The sequence below is a fragment of the Pan troglodytes genome, chromosome 18 (genome assembly GCF_028858775.2).
Source record: "Pan troglodytes isolate AG18354 chromosome 18, NHGRI_mPanTro3-v2.0_pri, whole genome shotgun sequence".
Lineage (NCBI taxonomy): Eukaryota > Metazoa > Chordata > Mammalia > Primates > Hominidae > Pan > Pan troglodytes.
In genome coordinates, this window is record NC_072416.2 from 5,532,961 (window position 1) to 5,550,067 (window position 17,107).

General features: G+C 48.5%; 1 long non-coding RNA gene across 1 annotated transcript; it reads right to left on the reverse strand.

The window, feature by feature from the left end:
* Window positions 1–261: 261 nt before the first annotated feature.
* On the reverse strand, window positions 262–2,209 carry LOC134808781 (uncharacterized). The gene is made up of 3 exons (XR_010152519.1): window positions 2,007–2,209; window positions 1,372–1,440; window positions 262–769 (listed from the first exon to the last, which is right to left on the reverse strand). It is a non-coding gene; the product is annotated as an uncharacterized LOC134808781 (long non-coding RNA).
* Window positions 2,210–17,107: the final 14,898 nt, after the last annotated feature.

Here is a 17,107-nt window from a genome sequence, read left to right on the forward strand (position 1 = left end):
ATTCAATTTGGCAACTCCATTTCCTATTTCAGAGTAAGGATAATTTTCCAGGACTCAGACATTTTTGTAAGCCCTACATTGCTGTAATACCAAAAGCCTACAATACGTTGAAACTTTGGTCTTCTCAAAGCATGCCCAGCTCCTCCCCTTCTCTCTGCAGTATAATCCCCATTTTACACACAAGGAAACCATAACAGGGTGCCTCTGGATACAAATAGCAGAGTACTCCGACTCACAATTGCTGAAGCAAAATAACATGACTCTATTATTGTGACTTTATTATTCCAGGAAATGCTTGCCCAGAAAGACAAAAGTTGCAAATAACCTTACTCCTTGAGTTCAGGAAAATCCATTAATAAAACCACACAGCTCTTCAACAGGGAGCATCAAAGAAAGCTCAAAGAGTCTTTGAAGCCCTCACTTCACCGTGACCACCAATACAAAACTGTGACCAACAATCCTAAACTATTATAACATGATCCTTACCCAGCCCTGATTAAGTCCGACATCAAAGGACCTGCCTTAAACCAAACCCCAAAACCTCAGTATCTCAACTTTGCCCTCCCCACTTCCACTCTACAATGACTCTTTCAAGGTGGTGCTTCCCCTTAGCATAAGTAACAACCTAGTTTGTCTTATCAGCTGCTTGCTTTGATGCTATTTCCAGGAGCCAGCATTTGACAAGGGAACCAGGACCAACACGGTCGGCTGTGTCCAATCAGGTAGGATAAAGCACTGAAGTAAATTTCCCTGGAGAGGTGGGCACTGCCTGCCAACGAGAAAGGGGAAAGCAGTGAGCTGAGATCGCCCCACTGCACTCCAGCCTGGGCGTCAGAGTGAGACTCTCAAAAAATAATAATAATAAAACATTAAAAAGGCGGGGGAGGGGGGGCGGAGGGGGTACCGGAGAAGCAGGCGTCAGTGTTCCACTACAGTCCCACAGTAGTAGAACGTAGTCATGGTGTCTTTGCTATTCGTGCTGAATAGCTGGTGTTTTCCAAAGTAAGTATAGAATTAACCATACTTATTATTATTATTATTTTTCTGAGACAGTGTCTCGCTCTGTCGCCCAGGCTGGAGTGCAGTGGCGCGATCTCCGCTCACTGCAAGCTCCGCCTCCCAGGTTCACGCCATTCTCCTGCCTCAGCCTCCCTAGTAGCTGGGACTACAGGCGCCCGCCACCACGCCCAGCTAATTTTTTGTATTTTTAGTAAAGACGGGGTTTCACTGTGTTAGCCAGGATGGTCTCGATCTCCTGACCTCATGATCCACCCACCTTGGCCTCCCAAAGTGCTGGGATTACAGGCGTGAGCCACCGCGCCCGGCCAACTAACTTATTTTCAAAATAAGTATAGAATTAACCAACCATACCTCCTTAATTGATGGTTCTCTTAATCTTGATTCCAAGGGTCTTAACTATCTGGATGTACTCATTGTATGCTAAACAGACACCAAAAGGATTGACTAATCTCATTTTTATGTACAGAGAATCAATTCCCGAAAAATGCTGCAGGTTTTGCATTTGTTTTAAAATTTTAAAGGTCATAATATTTATTAATACATATTTATACCCTTAGAATTCCCAATCTGGCAGCAAATAGAGTCCCATTCTATTATGCCATTGAAAGTAATGATAAAAACCGCAGTTACTTTTGCACCAACCTAATAAAACCATGATTAAAAAAATAATAAATAAACATTTTAAAAGCGGTGGGGGTAGGGGGGCGCGGGGGCGAGCCGGAGAAGCAGGCATCAGTGTTTGCTAAAGAAACCAAGGCCCAGAAGAGAGTTAAATGTTTTGCCCAAGGTCAGGCAAAGAGTTGGCAGGAGGTCTACAGGAGAATTCAGGCTTCCTCATCTAAACTCCAGGCTTTTCCGCCCAAGCAGGGCATGCCCTGGGGCCAACCCCTCCAGGAAGCCTGGGTAGTCTCCTTCCCTGCATTTCCCCAGGGGCTGCTGCCTCAGGGTGACTCAGAAGGAAGCTGTTGTCTCTAGTTCCTCTTCACCAATCCAGCTGGTCTTAGGATCGGGAAAAATATAAGCTAATTGTCTGGTGATTAATTAACTCCAGCCAACTAATGATCTGAACTTGCCGCGGATACCCAGCCAGCGGAAGTGCGGTTAACTGCCCGAGGGATGCCCCGAACACCGGCCGAGCCAACTTCCGGCCGCAGAGGCTGCCGGGCAGGGGTTATGGCGGCCGCCAGAGTGAGCCAGCTTGGTGTCCGGGGACACTTGGGGCACTGCGGATGGACAGCGCTGGTTTTCAATACCAGGGACCTAAGTCCGGGTGGGGAGCGGCCCCTCGGCGCCCCAGACCCCTGCCACCGTGCCGGTGACGGGCCACGCCCAAAATATCAGGAAAAGCGTCTCAGTCCTCCTTGTGGGCGGAGAAGAGACCCAGCGGCCGAGCCCGGGGGCCTCAGATCCCCAGCTGCGCATTGGCCTGTGTCTGTCGCCCCCCGGTGGCCGCGTGAGGGACTGGAGCCCGGCTTTGCTCCTCCCGTTGGCCTCGTTTCTCTTCCTGGCTTTGCGTGTCCCGACCACTAAAAGCCCCAAACATGACGAAGTAAAATGGGCACCGTCAAAAACCGCATCTGAAGACAGTGCGCATGAGCGCATGGTTAAGTTTTCAGACGTTTTGCAAGCTGGATGTTAAATACATTTTTTGACGTCATTGTTAAAAAATAAATTTTATGAGCCTACAATTAAATACATTATATTAAAAACAAAGGTAGACGCCTGCGCGGTGGCTCACGCCTGTAATCCCAGCACTTTGGGAGGCCGAGGCGGGTGGATCACCTGAGGTCAGGAGTTCAAGACCAACCTGGGCAACATGGTGAAACCCCATCTCCACTAAAAATACAAAAATTATCTGGGCGTGGTGGCGCGCACCTGTAATCCCAGCTACTTGGGAGGCTGAGGCAGGAGAATCGCTTGAACCTGGAGGTGGAGGTTGCAGTGATCTGAGATCATGCCACTGCACTCCAGCCTGGGAGACAGAACGACTTACTGTCCAAAAAATAATAAATAAACAAATGAAGAAAGAAAACACTCAAAATGTATCACTGGTTAATTGTTTTACTGTTTTACTACTATCTGTGTTCTTGGAGTGATTTACATCCATCTTATCTGTATGGTGGGAATACTATATAATAGTGTGCTATTGCACGTTTCTTTCCAACTCTATGTTCAATGACATCATATTGGAGACTTGAAATCGGCTATGGTGGGAATATTTACACCATAGAAATTGGTAAACTGTAGAAATCAGGGCTTTTTTTTTTCTTCCCAGAAAGTCAGTTGTTAAACATTCAGCAGCATACCACTGGAGTCAGACAATAGCCAACGTGGAGAGACAGAACAAGGTCCGTGTCTTTTTGGGGTCAGCATAGGAACATAATCATTTTCTGCTTTATTAAGACTCAGCGCAGAAACTGGCACATGGTGCTCCATGAGTGTTTGAGGAAGAGCAGGAGAGAGGAAATTATGTGCTTCGCTGGGCTCTCAATTTACTTATCAGTTTGCCTAACCTTGACCCTCACCGGGACTCTTACCTCAACCTTTTCTCTCCAATTATCCTAACAGCCCTTGGTGCACCACGTGCAAGGCCTGAATGCTAACAATTGAAAGCGTTTCAAAAGCGAAAGTCAGCCAGGGAAGGATTTTGAGTTGGGGGTGATAAAATCAACTTTGCTTTAGGATGAGGATCAGCCATCTGTGTGTGGAACAGGTTGAGGAGAGGAACAACCAGCAGCAGGGAGACCAAGACTTTGTTCCACACTGACCGTGTGTTAGGCCTGTGTAGAGAGAGATGGGGCTGCAGGGGTGAGCTTAAGCCGTGATCCATGGCTCCAGGAGCTCAGTCTTCTGAGGCAGGAGATAGTAAATAGACAATCACTGTGACTGTGATGTACACACTGGGGGAGAAGGCAGGTTGAAGTCCCGGAGAGCAACTCACTCTGCCTGAAGGAGGCAAGGAAGCAGTGAGCCAACCCAGGACTCGTAGGGCTTACAGTCAGAGGGACGCTGTCAAAAAAGGGAAGACAGGAGATGACAGCATGTGAAAACTGCCTAGGCAAAGCCTGGAAAGGAAAAACCGCAGGAGATTGATGGGAGATGAAGCTGGAAAGGGTTAGAGTTTCTCACTGCAGACTGAGCATTTTTGAGACGGGGTCTCGCTCTGTCACCCAGGCTGGAGTGCAGTGGTGCGATCTCAGCCTCCCGGGTTCAAGCACTTCTCCTGCCTCAGCCTGCTGAGTAATTGGGACTACAGGCACATGCTACCACGCCCAGCTAATTTTTTGTATTTTTAGTAGAGACAGGGTTTCACTGTGTTAGCCAGGATGGTCTCGATCTCCTGACCTCGTGATCCGCCCTCCTCGGCCTCCCAAAGTGCTGGGATTACAGGTGTCAGCCACTGCGCCTGGCAGGGGAGGTTCTTTACTGTTCTCCAGGCTTGAGCTCTCTGTCTCCAGCGAACCACCTCTTCAGCTGTGTCTCCTGCCCTGTCTCTGCAATCTAGCCAAGAAGGAATCCTGATTCTGCAGCGTGGCCGAAGGTTGGTGGCTGTATATCTGGCCCACAATGTCCTTTATCCCCAAAGCTCCATTCAAGCATGTCTGTCTGTCTATCCTTTTCTCTCTTTTCTCTCTCAGCATTTTGTAAAATTTGCCCAACTTTAGCATATAGCTGGATGCCTTGACTCACAGTGAATCCCTGAGATTTTTTTTGAGGCAGGGTATCATTATATTATCCATGCTGAAGTGCAGTGGTTATTCACAGACGTGACCATAGTGCACCACAGCCTTGAACTCCAGGGATCAAGCCATCCTCTTGCCTCAGCCTCCCGAGTAGCTGGGAACACAGGCTCATACCACTGAGCCTGGCTACCAAGAATTTTTATTTTAACAATCTATAGGTCAAACCTGAAAAACCGCCTCTAAATAACTTATAATTTTGATATATTTACGTTTCGATCCTTATGATGTTTGCATTTTGTTTCTGTATTCCAGGGTTGCAAGCATATTCTACTTTTCCCAATATGTTTATAGTTTGAGGTTTTAAAAACATTTTTATGAACAATACAAAGATATACTATTTTCCAAATATGTTAACTAATTTTTTTCAGCAATGTTTATTGAATCAATCATCTTTTCATTCCCCAACGATTTAAAATGACATCAACGTAAGATATATCTGTATATATCTGTTAGGGTAAAATTCATTTGTGTGATCGAGGAAGCAGAACCCTCAAGGAGCGACGTAACATAATTACAGCAGGGCACAGTGGCTCACGCCTGTAATCACAGCACTTTGGGAGGCTGAGGTGGGTGGATCCCTTGAGATCAGGAGTTCAAGATCAGCCTGGCCAACATAGTGAAACCCCGTCGCTACTAAAAATACAGAAATTAGCTGGCATGGTGGCACATGCCTGTAATCCCAGCTACTCGGGAGACAGAGGCAGGAGAATCGCTTGAACCCAGGAGGTAGAGGTTGCAGTGATTGTGCCACTGCACTCCAGCCTGGGTGACAGAGCAAGACTCTGTTTCAAAAAAAAAAAAAAAAAAAAGAATTAGGCCAGGCTCAGTGGCTCACGCATGTAATCCCAGCAATTTGGGAGGCGGAGGCAGGAGGATCAGTTGAGCCTGGGAGATAGAGGCTGCAGTGAGCCGTGATGGCAACACTGAAATCCAGCCTGGATAATGGAGTGAGGCCCTGTCTCCAAAATAAATAAAATTAAATTAATAAAGTAAGTATAGGGATTGGATTTTCCGTGACTATAGGAGCAAGCCCAGGGAGCTGCCTCCAGTTGACTTCTGCACCTACATTGGCTGAAGCTGGTTGTAGCAAGGAGCGCTAATAGGAAAAAATTATGTGTGAAGCAGGGAGTGTGAGAAGATGGAGCCACGTCTGTCTCTCACTGCCTACAGCCTCAATATCAAACAGAATAAGCTGCTGCCTGCTACCTCAACTCTGCACACGCCTGGCTCAGACTCTGAGCAGCCAATGGAGGAGACGTGGTGGGAGCTGAGGGAGCCGAGGGCCTGGCTACTGCCCAAAGCGGGCAGCACAGTGATCTACGATGGGGACTCATCCCCACTCCCCACGCTGACCCCAGAGCTGCATGGCTGATGCTTCACTTAAACCTTCTGATCTTGCACAAACTTCTCTTAAGGCCAGTCATCATAACATGGAAGGGAATTCTGAAAAGATATTCCAGGCCAATTCTCATCAAAACCAAGCTGGGGCCAGGTGCAGTGGCTCATATTATTTTATAAATAATAAAAAAGTATTAAAATTTGTTCGCTGGGCGCGGTGGCTCATGCCTGTAATCCCAGCACTTTGGGAGGCTGAGGTGGGCGGATCACAAGGTCAGGAGATGGAGACCATCCTGGCTAACATGGTGAAACCCCGTCTCTACTAAAAATACAAAAAATTAGCCGGGCGTGGTGGCAGGCGCCTGTAGTCCCAACTACTCAGGAGGCTGAGGCAGGAGAACGGGGTGAACCCAGGAGGTGGAGCTTGCAGTGAGCCGAGATCGCACCACTGCACTCCAGCCTGGGCAACAGGGCGAGACTCTGTCTAAAAAACAAAACAAACAAACAAAAAAATTGTTATAGAGTTGTTACATCTCCCGCTATGATTATAGGGGTTACTTTGTCAATTTTTATTTGTAATGTGCCCATTTTTTCTTTATATCTTTGAGGTTATGATGTTGGGTGCATACAAACTCATGATTCTTAGGTCTTCTCAAAAAAAAAAAAAAAAAGGAAGGAAAGAAGGGGAGGGAAGGGGAAGGGGAAGGAAGGTTAGGTTCAAGCTATATTTATCCCACGATTGAAACCAAATACTTTAGGAATGTGTGTGCCTAGGCTTTGCGCATTGGTAATTTGATTCTGAGCTGACATCTACTGAAATAAACATTCCTTCCTCACCCATAAAGGCCAGGATTTTTTTCAACACTTAAAACATCTGATTGAAAAAAGACAATGGAACCACAGAATGAGGAAAGTATCAATATAAAATATATCAGTGAATGTTTTCAACAATGTAACAATTAGCTTAACAATTGACATGCAGTATAAACAAGTAGTAATTTTAGTGTAAAAAGGTTATGAAAATATGCAGAAAATACACGTCTAAAGTCAAGAAGCAAAAGATATTTTAAGGCCAGGCGCTGTGGCTCATACTTGTAATCCCAGCACTTTGGGAGGCCAAGGCGGGTGGATCACCTGAGGTCATGGTGAAACCCTGTCTCTACTAAAAATACAAAAATTAGCCAGGCGTGGTGGGACATGACCGTAATCCCAGCTACTCCAGAGGCTGAGGCAGGAGAATCACTTGAACCCCGGGAGGTGGAGGTTACAGTGAGCTGAGGTCACACCACTGCACTCCAGTCTAGGTGACAGAGTGAGACTCCATCTCAAAAAAAAAAAAGACATTTTAGTTTTACTTTCTGGTATTTAAGATGAATTATGTGGAAAAAGTGAAATTACTGATGTTCAAACCATTTTTGAGGGGCAATTTTAATAGATCTGCCACTTTCTTGACCATTCCTTTCTTCTTTTTAAATTGAGATTTAATTCACATGCCATAAAATTGACCATTTTATTTTATTTTGAGATAGGGTCTCATTCTGTTACCCAGGCTGGAGCGCAATGGTGCGATCTCAGCTCACTGCAGCCTCGACCTCTCTGGCTCAAGCGATCCTCCTGCCTCAGTCTCCTGAGTAGCTGGGACCACAGGCGCACACCACCACACCCACTCTGTTTTTAGTAGAGATGAGGTCTCCCTATGTTGCCCAGGAGAGTCTCAAACTCCTGATCTCAAGTGATCCTCCTACCTCAAGCCTTTCAAAGTGCTGGGATTACAGGCATGGGCCACTGAGCCCGGCCAGAAAATTGACCATTTGAAAGTGTACAATTCCATGGCTTTTGGTCTGTTCACAAAGTTGTGCATCGATAATCATTCATTCCAAAAATGTTTCATCACCCCCAAAAAGAAAACTAGTGCCCAGTAGCAGTCACTCCCCCAAGCCCCTGGCAACCAGTAGTCCACCTTCTGTCTCTGAATTTGCCTGTTCCAGACATTTCACATAAATGAACTCATGTAGCCTCTCGTGTGTGGCTTCTCTCACTTGGCATCATGTTTCAAGGTTCATGCCCGTCGTGGCATGTATTGTATTTCCATTGCAGGGATAGACCACGTTTCATTTAATTGTTAATCATTTAAATGATTAAATGGACATCTGTATCACTTCATATTTGTTTCACTGTCATAAATAATTCAAAAATCCGTGTGGCTAAATCCCTGTCACTTGTGGACAGTCCAAAGCAGTCAAATTGCCATGAAACCACCAAGTTGAAGGGATCAACAGGACCCCCGCCCACCGCGTGGGTGCCTTCAGCAGCCTGCACCCCGGCAAAGCTGAGGTGTTTGGATTAAGAAAGGGGGGAGGGGCAGGGCGTGGTGTCTCACGCCTGTAATCCCAGCACTTTGGGAGGCCGAAGAGGGCGGACTCTTTGAGGTCAGGAGTTCGAAAACAGCCTGGCCAACATGCTGAAATCCCATCTCTGCTAAAAATCCAAAAAAATCAGCGGGACGGGATGGTACACACCAGTAATCGGGAGGCTACTCAGGAGGCTGAGGCAGGAGAATCGCTTGAACCCAGGAGGTAGAGGTTGCAGTGAGCCGAGATCACGCCACTGCATTCCAGCCTGGGCGACAGGGACTCCATCTGGAAAAAAAAAAGAAAAGAAAAGAAAAAAAGGAGAGGGGTGTACAGACGAAGAAAAGGCTCTTCTCTCGTGCATGCAATCTCTGCACTTTTCCTTGAGCTGCACAGAGCGCTGGGCAGGGCCTCATCCGGGTCAGAGCCGGAACCTGGGGACATTCTGGCCGATACTCTTGGCGGCCAGGAGAGGGCGCGCGCGGACTCAGCGGCCGCCCGACTGCCTCACCAGGACCTAGGCCGTGCCGGCCGCCAGGAGGGCGGTTCTGCCCCGCAGCCTCAGTCCCTTCTCAGGATGGGGAGAACTTGCTGATAATGTTTTTTTTTTTTTTTTTTTTTTTTTTTTTTTTAACACAAAAGACCATTATCAACAGTATAAACAAACGCATTTATGATGATCTGTGTCCCCCAATATTCATGTATTGAAACTTTTTTTTTTTTTTGAGACGGGGTGTCGTGGAGGCCAGCGGATAACTTGAGGTCAGGAGTTCAAGACCAGCCTGGCCAACATGGTGAAACCCCGTGTCTACCAAAACTACAAAAATTAGGCCAGGCGCGGTGGCTCACGCCTGTAATCCCAACACTTTGGGAGGCCAAGGCGTGTGGATCACGTGAGGTCAGGAGTTCGAGACCAGCCTGCCCAACATGGTGAAACCCAGTCTCTACTAAAAATACAAAAATTAGCTGGGCATGGTGGCGGGTGCCTGTAATCCCAGCCACTCGGGTGCCTGAGGCAGGACAATCGCTTGAATCCAGGAGGCAGAGGTTGCAGTGAGCCAAGATCGCATCATTGCACTCCAGCCTGGGCGACAGAGAGAGACTCCGTCTCAATTAAAAGGGCGACAGAGCGAGACTCTGTCTTAATTTAAAAAAAAAAAAAAAAAAAATTAGCCAGGCGTGGTGGTGGGCACCTGTAGCCCCAGCTACTCAGGAGGCTAACGCAGGAGAATCGCTTGAACCTGGGAGGTGGAGGTTGCAGTGAGCCGAGATTTCACCATTGCACTCCAGCCTGGGCAACAAGAGCGAAAATCAAAAAAAGAAAGGAAGGAAGGGAGGGAGGGAGGGAGGAAGGAAGGGAGGGAAAGAAAAAAGTCCTTGATGAAGCAACACAATCATTCATTTTATTAATTCTTAGCCATTGAGTACACGTCTTTTTAGTATTTTGTTAGTTGAAATGGAAAAGAGGAAATACACATACAGCACCTCTGGGCATACAGTTGTCTCTAGCAGAACGATATGTGTAACTATTTGAATTGTGCTATTAGCTATTTTTTTGTGGAACACTTTTTATTTGATAGAACCACTGACAAACTGTGGTTATTCAGATGTGGGTATTTGGCAGCCATCTTCTCAAAAGTGAGAAAAGTGAGGGCCAGGTGCAGTGGCTCATGCATGTAATCCCAGCACTTTGAGAAGATGAGGTGGGTAGATCACTTGAGTCTAGGAGTTCGAGACCAGCCTAGCCAATATGTCGAAACCCTAGCTCTACTAAAAATACAAAAATTAGCTGGGTGTGGTGGCACATGCTTGTAATTCCAGCTACACAGAAGGCTAAGGCACAAGAATCACTTGAACCCAGGAGGCGAAGGTTGCAGTGAGCTGAGATCACGCCACTGCACTCCAGCCTGGGTGATGGAGTGAAACTCTGTCTGGAAAAAAAAAAAAAAGAGAAAAGTGAGAAGTGAGTCTGTCACTTGAAGGAAAATAACTGACAGTATTTGTTGCCAAGGATAAAATTTAAAATTCTAACTTTTGGCTGGGCACAGTGGCTCACGCCTGTAATCCCAGCACTTTGGGAGGCCAAGGTGGGTGGGTCACCTGAGGTCAAGAGTTCAAGACCAGCTTGACCAATATGGTGAAACCCCGTCTCTACTAAAAATACAAAAATTAGCCAAGCGTAGTGGTGTGCCCCTGTAGTCCCACCTGCTCGGGAGGCTGAGACAGGAGAATTGCTTGAACGCGGGAAGCAGAGGTTGCAGTGAGCCGAGATCGTGCCGCTGCTCTCCAGCCTGGGCAACAGAGCAAGACTCCATCTCCAAAAAAAAAATTCTAACTTTCAAGCAAAAATTAAAATGTTGGGGCCAGACACGGTGGCTCACGCCTGTAATCCCAGCACTTTGGGAGGCCGAGGCGGGTAGATCACCTGAGGTCAGGAGTTCAAGACCAGCCTGGCCAACATGGCGAAACCACATCTCTATTAAAAATACAAAAAATTAGCCAGGCATGGTGGTGGACACCTGTAATCCCAGCTACTCAAGAGGCTGAGGCAGGAGAATTGCTTGAACCCGGGAAGTGGAGGTTGCAGTGAGCCGAGATCACACCATTGCATTCCAGCCTGGGCAACAGAGTGAGATTCTGTCTCAAAAAAAAAAAAAAAAAAAGTTAGAAAACTTGTATTTGACACCATTCATTTATATTATATAATAAAATATGTCAACATTTCATAAGATGTGCATTATTCAATGAACCAATACTTTCTAAAAAGCCAATGCATGGTGTTATGAGACCACACATGGGTACAAGATCCCTCCAAAATGCTAAAAGACCAGTGGATTATTATTATTATTTTGAGACAGGGTCTCACTTTGTCACCCAGGCTGGAGTGCAGGGCGCAATCTCGGCTCACTGCTGCCTCAAGCTCCTGCGCTTGAAGGAACCTCCCACCTCAGCCTCCTAAGTAGTTGAGACTATAGGCGTGCACCACCACAGCTGACTAATATTTTTTTTTTTTTTTTTGAGACGGAGTGTCGTTCTGTGGCCCAGGCTGGAATGCAATGGCATGATCTTGGCTCACTGCAAACTCTGCCTTCCGGGTTGAAGTGATTCTCCTGCCTCAGCCTCCTGAGTAGCTGGGATTACAGGCACGTGCCACCACGCCTGGCTAGTTTTTGTATTTTTAGTAGAAATGGGGTTTCACCATGTTGGTCAGGCTGGTCTCGAACTCCTGACCTTGTGATCCGCCCACCTCAGCCTCCCAAGTGCTGGGATTACAGGTGTGAGACACGGCATCCGACCACACCCAACTAATTTTTAAATATTTTGTAGAGATGGGTTTTCGCCATGTTGTCCAGGCTGGTCTCAAACTCCTGGACTCAAGAAATCCACCCTCCTCAACCTCCCAAAGTACTGGGATTACACGCATAAGCCACGTCGCCTGGCTGACCAAGGGATTCTGATGTAATTGAATACAAAAATTGTACTGATGCCACTTCAGATTCTACACTGCAACTAACCTTTAAGAACCACCACATGAGTTTTGATGTAGTATCAAGGAAGAATATCCACAATTATCTGAAAAGGCTGTTAAAATATTTCTCCCTTTTCCAAATATTTATCGGTGTGGGCTGGATTTTCTTTGCGTGCTTCAATGCAAACAACACATCACAGAAGAGTGAATGCAGAGGCAGTTGTGACAATGCAGCTGTAGTCTCTTAAGCCAGACACTAAAGTGATCTATTTTTTGAGACAGGGTCTTGTCCTGTCCCCCAGGCTGGAGTGCAGTGGCGCGATCTCAGCTCACTGCAACCTCTGCCCCCCGCGTTCAAGCGATTCTCCTGCCTCAGCCCCGTGAGTAGCTGGGATTACAGACTCGCGCCATTAAGCCCAGCTAATTTTTGTATTTTTAGTAGAGATGGGGTTTCACCGTGTTGGCCAGGCTGGTCTTGAACTCCTGACCTCGTGATCTGCCCACCTCAGCCTCCCAAAGTGCTGGGATTACAGGTGTGAGCCACCGCGCTGGGCCAGTGATTTTTATTATTTATTTATTTATTTGAGACGGAGTCTTGCTCTGTCACCTAGGCTGGAGTGCAGTGGCGTGATCTTAGCTCACCGCAACCTCCGCCTCCTGGGTTCAAGCAATTCTTATGCCTCAGCTTTCCAGGTAGCTGGGATTACAGGTGCATGCCACCACGTCCAGCTAATTTTTGTATTTTTGATAGAGACAGGGTTTCACCATGGTGGCCAGGCTGGTCTCAAACTCCTGACCTCAGGTGCTCCATCTGCCTCGGCCTCCTAAAATGTTTGGATTACAGGCGTGAGCCACCGCGCCCAGCCACTAAAGTGATTTTTAAAAGTGTAAACACTGCCATTCACTGATTCCTTTGGTTTGAAGATAGAGTTATACAGTGGGTTAATTACCACTGTTTTTAATAAATCTGTTTTTAAATTTATCAGTTTAAGTTCCTTTTTTCCAAGACGGAGTCTTGCTCTGTCACCCAGGCTGAAGTGCAGTAGCATGATATTGGCTTACTGTAACCTGCCACCGCCACCCGCGGCTCTGGTTTAAGCAATTCTGCCTCAGCCTCTGGAGTAGCTGGGATTACAGGCATATGCCACCACACATGGCTAATTTTTTTGTATTTCTAGTAGAGATGGGGTTTCACCATGTTGGCCAGGCTAGTCTCGAACTCCTGACCTCATGATCTGCCTGCTTCAGCCTCACAAACTGCTGGGATTACAGGCGTGAGCCACTGCACCCAGCTGTCTTGTTTTTTTTCCTCACTCTGTTGCCCAGGCTGGAGTGCAGTGGCCTTGTTTTGTCTCACTGCAACCTCTGCCTCCCGGGTTCAAGCCTCCCACGTAGCTGGGATTACAGTCGCCCACGATGACCACGCCCTGCTAATTTTTGTATTTTTAGTAGAGACTGGGTTTCACCATGTTGGCCAGGCTGGTCTCAAACTCCTGACCTCAGGTGATCCACCTGCCTTGGCCTCTCAAAGTGATGGGATTACAGGCATGAGCCACTGCACCCAGCCTAAATTTCTATATAGTAAATATTGATAGATGTAACCCACATAACTAAAATCTCTCTGAGCTTCTCAATAACTAACAGTGTAAATGATGGCGGCAGGAGGCAGACAAATCCCCAGGCAGACAGAGACAGATCCCATCCCTGGTGAAACTGGCCTTCAAACCAAAGAGATTTTAAAGCCTGAAAACCAAGCTACAAGTCTCTGATAAATTCATGGAACATACTGAGAACCTCTCTTCCCGTGTGGCCCACTTTCCTCTGACTGATCCCCACACTTCACCTATTTTACATACACCTACCCTTCCCTAACTGGTTGTTTACACTGTCATGCCCAATTTTGAGTGCCTTTTAAGCCTTTTTTGCATACTCAGAAACCAATCAGCATGCACTCCCCCATTCTGAGCCAATAAAAACCTCGGACTCAGCCACACTTGGGGTCTACACACCATGGCGGGGGGAACTACCCGACTTTGAGAGGGTCCCCTCTTCGCTGAGAGCTGTTTGTTAGCTCAATAAAACTCTTCACCCTGCTCACCCACTGGCTGTCAGCATAACCTCATTCTTCTTGGATGTGGGAAAAGAACTCTGGAGGGTGTACCACTGGTAGGAAAAAGGCTGTAACACTGTAGCCCTCCACCCACCCCCAGAACCTGCCCAGGCAAGAGGAAATAGCAGTGGGCTGGGCCAGCCCTGAAGCTGAGGACCCAAGGGGGGCAGTGGGATTCAAAGAGCTGTAACATGACACAAATGGCGGAATGGGTGGGGTGTCTCCTGCACCGAGTCCAGGCCAAGGGAGGCCTGAGCAGGGGTGCTGCTGGCCATGGAGGTCTCTGGCTGACTAAGTGGCACTGAAAAATCCTGTGTCATAAGTGCTTCTGAGACCAGAAAGTTTGAGAATTGCTGGACTAAGGAATATAAATTTTAAAACCAAGACTCACCAGGCATGGTGGCTCATGCCTGTAATCCCAACACTTTGGGAGGCTGAGATGGGTGGATCACAAGGTCAGGTGTTCAAGACCAGCCTGGACAACATAGTGAAACCCCGTCTCTGCTAAAAACACAAAAAAAATTAGCCGGGCTTAGTGGTGGGCACCTGTAATCCCAGCTACTTGGGAGGCTGAGGCAGGAGAATCACTTGAACCCAGGAGGTGGAGGTTGCAGTGAGCCGAGATCACACCACTGCACTCCAGCCTGGGCAACAAGAGTGAAACTCTGTTTCAAACAAAAACAAAAAGAAACAGAAAACAACCAAGACTCTTATCAGTCCACATGACAATACTCTGTGAATTATCACAATGGCTGTAGGAGGTGGGTGCGTTATCACCCCCATTTATCAGGTGAAGACACTGAGGCACAGAGAGGGGATGTAATTGCTCATTCACACAGCTGGCAATTGACACAGCAGGGACTTGAACCCAAGCATCTAACCCCAAGCTTGTGCACTTCCTTGGGGACAATTTGGCTACATGTTTAAAAAGCTTTTAAAAATATTTGCCTCCTTTGACTTCTTTTAAGACTTTCAAGAAATCTTTGGCTGGGTGCGGTGGCTCACACCTGTAATCCCAGCACTTTGGGAGGCTGAGGCGGGTGGATCACGAGGTCAGGAGTTCAAGACCAGCCCGGCCAAGATGGTGAAACTCTGTCTCTACTAAAAATACAAAAAAATTAGCTGGGTGCGGTGGCAGGCGCCTGTAATCCCAGCTACTTGGGAGGCTGAGGCAGGAGAACTACTTGAACCCAGGAGGCGGAGGTTGCAGTGAGCTGAGATCGTGCTACTGCACTCCGGTCTTGGCAACAGAGTGAGACTCTGTCTCAAAAAAAAAAATCTTTAATATCTCGACAGGCAAGGTGGCTCACATGTTTAATCCCAGCACTTTTGGAGGCCGAGGTGGGCGGATCACCGGAGGTAACTCCGGTTTGATACCAGCCTGGCCAACATGGTGAAATCCCATCTCTACAAAAATATAAAAATTAAGCATGATTACCGGTGCCTGTAATCTCAGCTACTTGGGAGGCTGAGGCGGGAAAATCGCTTGAACCCGGGAGGCGGAGGTTGCAATAAGCAGAGATCACGCCACTGCACTCCAGCCTGGGCGACAGAGCGAGACTCCATCTCAAAAAAAAAAAAAAAAAAAAAATCTTTGACATCAGAGATTCATATACAAAGATATTTATAACATCATCAAGTTAAAAACAACCAGTAGTCTGTGAATGATTAATAGATAACAGCAAATAAATGCGCAAAGGTAGCTGGGCGCGGTGGCTCACTCTTGTAATCCCAGCACTTTAGGAAGCCGAGGCGGGTGGATCACCTGAGGTCAGAAGTTCAATACCAGCCTGGCCAACATGGTGAAACCCGTCTCTACTAAAAGTACAAAAATTAGCCGGGCGTGGTGGCGGGCGCCCATAATCCCGGCTACTCAGTAGGCTGAGGCATGAGAATTGCTTGAACCCGGGAGGCAGAGCTTGCAGCGAGCCGAGATCACGCCACTGCACTCCAGCCTGAGCGAGAGAGCGCAATTCTCGTTTCTAAAAAAAAAAAAAAAAAAAAGCACAAAGGCCTTGAATGACACCAGACAATGCCCGGGGAGATAGGATAGTGGGATGGGGGCAGCGGGAGCCTTGGTAGCGGAGTCCACGGTGGGATTCAGAGACCTGCAGAGCCAGGGCCGGGAGGGGCAGGGCAGAGGAAGGGCGTGCAGCGACGCTGGCATTCGGACGTGAGAAGGCGGAAGGTGCGGGAGGCCCCAGAGGATCTCCACCTGGACCCTGGAGCCCTGGGGCGGTGGCACATTCAGCGGCCGCTTTAGAGCGAGGGGGGCGGGGCGCGGAGCCAGGCTTAGGGGGACCAAGGTGGCGGGGGTAGTGGGGGCGACCCCGCGGGGCTGGGAGAGCCGCGGTGAGCCTAGGGGGCTGTGCCGGGGCCGCTCTGGACGCTGCAGCCAAGTGTCCCAGGAAAGCAGCGCCCAGGGCCCCACAGCTCCCTGTGCCCGGACCCAGCCCAGTCCCACTGCAGTGGGTGGCTGGAGGATGGCGAGTGTCCCGGGCACCCCTTGGGCCGGGTGAACGTGGTTGGGCACGGAGAGGGCGGGGCCCGTGGGCACGGGTGGGCCCAATGGGCCAGGGCTGGACCAATAACGAGAAAGGATGAATGGACAGGGGCTGAACTACAGAGCGAGGGCGGGACTAATGGGCGAGGGCTGGACCAATGGGCAGGGGCTAAACTAATAGACGAGGGCTGGACCAATGGCGCGGATGAGGCTGCTGCGTCGTCAAGGATGCAGAGCTTAAAGCAAGGCAGTGGCTTCCATGAGCCTAAACACCTTCCCTCCGCACGCTCGGTATCGCGACGGGGGAGAGCAAAACCTTTAAACAAATGCTCCAGTTTTCCCCGCAGAGAGCCGGAGTCAAATCCGTGAGGAAGCCCGGGGGTCGCAGTGAAGCCCAACCCACTGGTGCTGGGAAAACCTCGCCCGCGACCCGGATCCAGGCCGCAGGTCCCCCGAGGCTCCGCCCCTGACGGCGACACTCAATCCCGGGTGTCCCCGCCCCCTTACTGAATTTTGGCCCCGCCTCCGCCCTCCGATTGGCCGGACGCCAGCTCTACGCCGCACGGGCAAGAC